Genomic DNA, 8020 nt, shown 5'->3' on the forward strand with positions numbered 1-8020 from the left:
AATTAAGATTATTATAACAGTGACACATATCATAGACAGAGAATTGCAATGCCATGGTCATAATTATACCCCAAGTTAAAAAATAAGCTAATGGCTTTCATATTCTAGCAATATATCATGGTTCAAACATCATGTAACAATGAGAGGAAAACAACTATGACAGGGCCTACTCATATTCTACCATATCACTTACTACTGTTCTCATATCAACTCTAAGCAATAACATGCATTGTTATAAAAATCTTGGAAATGAGAGTAACTTATAGCAATCATGAGGTTATACTCACAATATCTATTCTAGCAATCATTAGATGCCAATTGTTCTCATATCAACTCTAACAATAACATGTGTGGTCATAAAAATCTAGGAAATGAGAGGAACATATAGTAATGATGTAGTTATAAACATACTATCTATTCTAAATTTGTAACAATGAATAGGCAGTCGTATTCATAAGGTAAAGATGAGATGAGATAGAACAATTACACGATGATAGATTCCACCAGTATAGGTAGCCAATCTATGCGTCGACCGCGTAAACTGTCAGGACCCTGATTCCAAGTCACATCAATCTAGCCGGTAAAACCTCATATCACTTTGCGGCCCCACGCATGGTATTCCCACGGGTGTCGCCTTACCATGGCCCAGGACCGTTTGCGCCTTTTGGCTCACGTATATGATAGTGTCGCTTTCATCCATATGACCGAGAACCCGGGCCGACATGACTAGTCATGAACCCAAAGTGGCACTAACTTATGGGGACATGCATACATGAATCAACATCGAGCATGTCGGTTAGCAGCGTGCGAATCCGGGCTGTAGCACTGGGCTAACAGGACTCCAGTGAACCAGGCTGTAGCAGGCTATGCAGGACTCCGGATGTCATCGCGTGACATTTCCCCGAAGGGACAGACACAGGAACAAAGTGAATCACATGTCGGCCAGTCAAGTGTTCTGGAGCAATAGTGTTGGGCTAGCAGAACTCCGGTGAACCGGGCTGTAGCGGACTACTATGGCTCATGGAAGCACAAGACTACATTTCCCCATAAGAGAGGCTACCAAGGATAAACAACTAGGTTGTCGGATCCCACACATACCAAGCATTTCAATCATACACACAATATGCTCGATATGTGTAAATACAACATGGCATCACAACAAAACTCTATGACTCAAAGTATTTATTCATTAGGCTCCGAGGAGCCATATATTAAAAACATGGGTCTCATGACCCAACATTCAGAGCATACAAGTCAAATCACATGCGGAAGCTTAACATGTCTGAGTACAGACATCTACAAATGAAAAAGGCTGAGAAGCTTGACTAACTACAAGACCCTATCGAGGGCACGAGATCGTAGCTGAGGTAACAAGCTAAACGTCGAAGTCCACGCGGAACTAATAGTGAGACTAAAGTCCCTCTACAAAACATAAAATAGGCAAACGTGAGTACAAATGTACCCAGCAAGACTTACATCAGAACTATCTACATATGCATCGGTATCAATAAAGGGGGTGGTGGAGTTTAACTACAACAAGCCAGCTTTGACTCAGTGGCTAACCTGAACTACGACTGCAAGTAGCTCTTTTGAGGTGGCGCACACGAGTCCACATATTCACCATTCAATACACCACTATGGATCCGCTCCCGTCTACCTACGAGAACGCCATCCATAGCACTCACGCTTATCTTGCGCATTTTAGAGTATCCACTTTCACTTGTCTATGAACTGTTACAGGCAACCAAGAAGTCCTTTACCGCGGACGCGGCTATTCGAATAGATGATGTTAACCCTGCAGGGGTGTACTTCTTCACACACGCTCTCACCACTTATCGCCGTTTACACGACATGTACTCGGCAACCTTCAAGCAGAAGCCCAGCGAGGGTGTCGGCCACGGCCTACCTAAATACTCAAGTCTCTAGTCTAGTTTTATCACCTATTCAGGTTCCATCCGCAGGGAGTCCGGCCGAGGTTTCCACATACGGCCCCGAACGATGTGTACAGGATTCCGAGACACCAAACGGGCGCTCGGCATGCCAGGCCATGTGCCTACCGCATCACAGCCCACCCCTCGGGTCAGCGCTGCGCACGGCCTCCAGCATACTACAAACACCAGAAACTACTTGCATCTCCTGGATAGAGGACAAGGGTGGTTAATAAGCCGAGAGATTCAATTAAGGATCCCAATGTGTGGTAGTAGCTGATCATGGATCACAAACACAAAACTCAGTTCCTAAGGACGGCTTCAATGAAACAACCCACCATGTACTCCTACATGGACTCTCATCGATACCTTTACCAAATCGTGTTCACACACTTAGCTCTCAACAGTAATACTTGTTCACACACCTCCAATTCATCCTCGATGAATCAGACCTGACTCAACTCTAAGCAGTAGCAGGCATGACAAACAAGCATGAATGGGTAGGCACATCAGGGCTCAAATAACTCCTACTCCTGCTAGTGGGTTTCATCTATTTACTGTGGCAATGACAGGTCATGCAGAGGAAAAGGGGTTCAACTACCGCAACATGTAACAGTTGAATCATTGTTGTCCTAGATTGGGATTGTATCGAAATGAACAAGGGGGTTTTGCTTGCCTGACAAAGTGGTAGAGGGGTGCTGCCCTTTAGCTGGATACTCGTGAATATCCTCGGAGGCAGAACCTACCACGAAGATCACACCGGTAATACAATCATTACATGGCAATATGCAACAATATGATGCATGCAATGACATGCCAAAATGAGGGTGTTCTGGCTAATGCAGCTTTGAACAGGGTTGTTTGAGTTCATTTGAATCAAAGATTCAAATGCAAACCCAAAATACGAACTCACATAAATGCATTATCTTGTTTCATCTAAACATCAAGGTTAGGTTGCTCTAACATGCATGAAACCAGTACACATGGATAGATTGGATTTTTCTGATCAAATTTCATATATAAATTATCTCATTTGGAGTTACAGATTAATTTCTATGAATTTTAGAAGTTTTAGCTATTTTCTGGAATTTCCTGAATAAGAATTAATCCAGAAAAAGGTTAACTGCGTCAGCATGACATCGGGGTGACGTCAACAGGTCAAAGGCGCCAGCCCAGGTCAAACCTGACGGCTGGGACCCACATGTCAGTGTAACGAGTAACTAACAGAGTTAGTTAGTGTTAGGTTAGCACAAACCTAGGTTAATTAGGGTCTGGGCCCACTTGTTGGTGAGTCAACCAACTAACTAGGTTAATTAGCGCTAACTTATCTAACACCTAAACTAAATAAGGGCATGGCCCACACGTTAGACAACTAGGGCGGTCAAACTGGGGTCAAACCCCGGTCAGCGGGGTCAAACCCACCGGCGACTCGACGCCGGCAAGGCCCGAGACGGCGGCTCGGCTCGGAAATCACCCATGGGTGTCCAAATGGGGGGCGGAGAGGCTCTACACGGGTGCAGCGCGACGAGGCGCGTCGAGTGGTGGCATCGAGGCGGCTGGAGGTGGAGAGAAGCGATGGCAGCGGCGACAAGTGCGGCGGCCAGAGCTATGGGAACGGCGAGTTCGGCGCTACAGAGCTCGGGAGGAAAAGCGGTTGGTGGCTACGGGCTCGTGGAGGGACGCTGAGCACGTTGGTGTGCTTGCCCGTGAGCTATAGCGTCTGAAACGACGACGACGACATGGCTGTGCGGCGGCGAGCTCTTGGGTCTGGCGGAAATAGCGGCTAGAGCGGCCAAACGGCATGGGAAGAAGAGGGGAACGGGCCAGCGGCTCAGCGCGGGTCCAACGAGCGCGAGGGCAAGGTCGGGGACGCTCTGCGGGTGGCGAATCGAGCGACGACGGCCGTCGGTGCAGAGGACGAAGATGGCGTCGAGGATGGTGCTTCGGGGCATCCAATGTTGCACAACTCGTCGAGGAGGAAGAGGGGGATGAAGTGGAGCTCTTGGGCTGCTCGGGGCGACACGGGAGCGGAGGTGGCTACGCAGGCAATGAATGGCGGCGACGGACGCGCTCAGCCGGTGAGAGGGAGAGAGCCAGGGGAGGGAATGGGGACGAGGGAGAGCGAGAGAAAGTCGGGGGGGGAGGGCAGCGTGGCGTCGTCCAGGGAGGCCAGACAGGCAGGGAGGAGGTGGAGACCTCGGTTGCGCGTGCGTCGACACGCCTCTGCCTACTGGCAAAGGTTGAAGATGACCGCTTCGTCCAGTGGGCTGGGTCACCAGCTGGGCCACCAGCTGGGCTGCGCCAGGTAGGTGGCCAGGTAAGCCTCCTTCCTTTTTATTTCTGTTTTCTATTTCTTTCTGTATCTTTGTGGCTTTTCTAAAAATACTAAAACTAACTCAAAATTCATGAAACTTCTCATGCCCACTGTTTGGATTATTTCCAATAGTAAACATTTTAGTTTATGATTATTTGGACATTTAAAATATTTATAGCATTTAAATGCCCAAATGCAAATAGGGTATGATTTAATCCAGTGACCCAATGATGTCCTGGGAAATTTTGCACCATTTTTGTCAGAGGTTCTAGACCAAGGTAAGGATGATGAACATTTTAGAAGGGCATTTCAGGTTCATTGAAAATAATTTTAGTAAACCCTAGTTGGTTTAAGTGGTGCTGGGGGTTTTTGTCATCCCCATTTCAAGTTTCTAAGAAATTTCAACATGATGCATGCTAACTAATGCAACTATTACACTCAGATATTCTAGGGCTGTGACAACTCACCCCACTAAACGAGAATCTCATCCCGAGATTCAAGACGTCAGGTAAGAAGACGGAGGGGACACGAGCTAACACGATCTTCACGATCCAGATTGCACTTCATAAGAACATCGATTCCTTGCATCATCTTAGTCTTGACAACTCTGCTTTCAAGTTCTTCATCAAACACGAGGACAGAGACAATTCTCTAATGATGGATCGTCTTAACGATCACAAGATCAACTCATGGAATGAGATGTAGAAACATCTCTTGAGCTGAGAGGCAAAAAAACACCTTGAAAGGACGGAAGTAACAATTTGACGAGGGCTGCAAAGTAGCAAGGTAAAATTGCCATGATTCCATAACGAGGCACCTTAGGAAAGTTGACTCGTAGAGTTATTCCCTTAAGTGGAAAAAAGAATTACTTTTGATACAAAGATCATTGAAACTCTCTATACCAGCCTAAGGCAATTCGCAAATGATTGTTTGAAGGAATTGGAAAGGATGGCATACTCAGTTTGGAAAGAAAACTACGGTTATAGAACAACTCGGCAAACGGGAGGCACATCCCAATTGATACCGAGGATATGACCTAGTGACTGAGTGTGATCTTAAGATCTTGAGCATTTCCGTACTCATCAAGGTCTTACCAACATCTGTGCCAAGGATCCTGGCAACACATCTTACTACCTTGACGAATAGTGATGGACAATGCAGATGCAAGGGAAGACAACACTTTCTCAGATTTCACCTTAGCGAGGCCAAGGGAACGAAATCTGGATGATCGACCGAGAGACATTTAGCACTCCGCTTCTAATGTTCTCCTTGATGTCCCAGCTTAACCCAATACCGTTCGGTATCTGGAACATCAAGTAAAGGTCTGACTTCGGGAGCTCAGCGAGCCCATAGGGAACAATTTAGGAACAAAGTCATACCAACTCCTCATGGAAGAATGGTCAAATTGCTAACTCAAGATACTACAATAAGAGATCTCCTGGATAAGTGTGTTGGCCATGACATCGACTTAACGGTTCCAAAGACCAATATTATAATTCTTGGGGACATCCCAACCATAATATCTGCCTAGGATTCAGATCTGGTTAGTAATAGGATACTTCAGACTCAACATGTCTGAAAAGAAGAGTTGCAGCACAAATCGACGAGATAACATTGCAAGATTCTCGGGAAATGAACTACGATAGCAAGCTCCAAAACATGGGCTGGTTCTGCTACACACATGTGAACACGCTGTCCCAGAAAACCATGACCACGTAGTAGTCTCATTATATAACACTACCAAGTTCAGGTTGGGAACCATCATCGAGGATAATGAAGTACTAGCATAAGTCATGATTCTTAAGAAGGAACTTCTTCTCCTTGAGCAAATCAATCAGTGGCTTGGTGTGCTAGGGCATACATATGGAGTGGAGGTAATTAATCTACCAAACCATAGAATACCTTCGCACTTGCATAACTGACTTGGGATGATTCCAAAGGAAACAAAACAATCTTTCTCGAACTCATGGCAGCAGCTTGCACCAGATGCACATGAATTCGAGGAAGTCACTTCTTCCATCCAAGCATAAGCTTCATGAACGGATCACGAAGGCATTGCTTACAAAGTTTTCAACACTAGGTTGATGTTCAACATGAACCATGGGGGAGACAAAATGCTGCTGATGGGCTCAATAGCAACTCATCGGAATTTCCATATCACTGGACACCCACCATCATGTGAACACGGTGATAGCATTGGTCAGACAAAAAGATGTAATGGTGTATGCTCGAGGGATCATCCACGAGTAAGACAACATTACGAACATCGTTGGTTTTGATTTGACTTGACGATAGCCCATACTCAAGTCAAAGTTTTGACAAGGCAATATATCCAACAACTGATCATGAGGACCAATCGATGGAGATATCATCTTTCTTCAACACACACACACACACACACACACAAAGGTATCCCTTAACATGAACTAAGTCAGACAAGCTTTTATCTTCCAACTCTCCAAGTTGTTGCTTGGCTTAACCAACTAGCTCAGGGGTATCCCACACAGATTCTTGGAGAATGGGTGGTTTGGAGGAAAACCAACATGATCACGAACTCAACATAGCGGTCAGGTGACAACCTGGTAATACTTCTGAGAAGATATTCGGAACATCACGAACCACCGATAGTTACTAAGCTCGAGAAATCTTGCTTTTCAGAGCAAGACGCTATGATCAAAGATTAATCCTAACTCATTGATCAAAGAGTGCACCAGAAATAAGGACTAGGTAGCACAATCTATCTTAGAATGATGATTCAATAACCAACACGCTAAGAATGAAAATATTGTCCATTTACTACCAAGCAACTAGTTGCTAGGATTATTGATTTCACACATTACGGTTCACTTGTCGGTATTCCAGTTGCAACAACACGTAACTGAGGAGCAAATGATGATGGCGAGAAGTATCACTGCATCAAGAATTCATAAGATTTGGTGCAATTATCATGACATTCCTGACATCAAGAGGGCAATACTTCAGGGTAGAACAGAATCAAAAGCTGGATTAGCATTTGATCTGTGGAATACATCTGCTTTGACCCAATTCTAGATATGGATGAGGTACTGGAGTTTGTTTCTCCTAGTCATTCTGAAATAGAACGGCTCGACGGACCACAAGGATAATAGACATTGACGAACACGATGGCACAACTATTCCTGACTATCACTTGATAGACGGAGGTCAGGATACAACTAAAGAGGGACAACTCAAAGGAACATATGTTTTTCTGAGGATGCATAGATTAGTATGCCGAGCGAAGCTCAACATTTCTTCCGGATAACCCATGCGGAAAGGGTAGAACTGGCAGATTCACAATATAGAATGGAGAACTCATTGAGAGCACTCTAGTCGTGACCTTTTGGTTCAAAAGAACTTCTGCCATAAGCAGTTCATGGTATTTGGAAGAAGGAAATACCATGAACCTCGAGGACTATCGCAAAGGTTACTAATATCCTAAAGGTACGAGCAACACTATCGACACAAGGTAAGTAGAGTGAGTCTTGGGTCCAGAACCCAGGAGTAGAATACCTACTACTAAATGGCATCACGCGATGCTTTTGAGAATGATGGCCAGAATCATCACACTGGGAACACAAAACATGGCTAGATTACTAGGTGAGTCCCTAAAACACCTAGGGTCATAATAATAGCTCCAACATATATATCGAGGCAACAGAGTACCTCAACTCACCGATTATTGTGATTAATCTGGCCCAAATGGACATCAGGAACATGGAGGAATGATTGCAAGTGCATCAGACTATCTACAAACCTG

The sequence above is a fragment of the Triticum dicoccoides genome, chromosome 6B (assembly GCF_002162155.2).
Source record: "Triticum dicoccoides isolate Atlit2015 ecotype Zavitan chromosome 6B, WEW_v2.0, whole genome shotgun sequence".
Lineage (NCBI taxonomy): Eukaryota > Viridiplantae > Streptophyta > Magnoliopsida > Poales > Poaceae > Triticum > Triticum dicoccoides.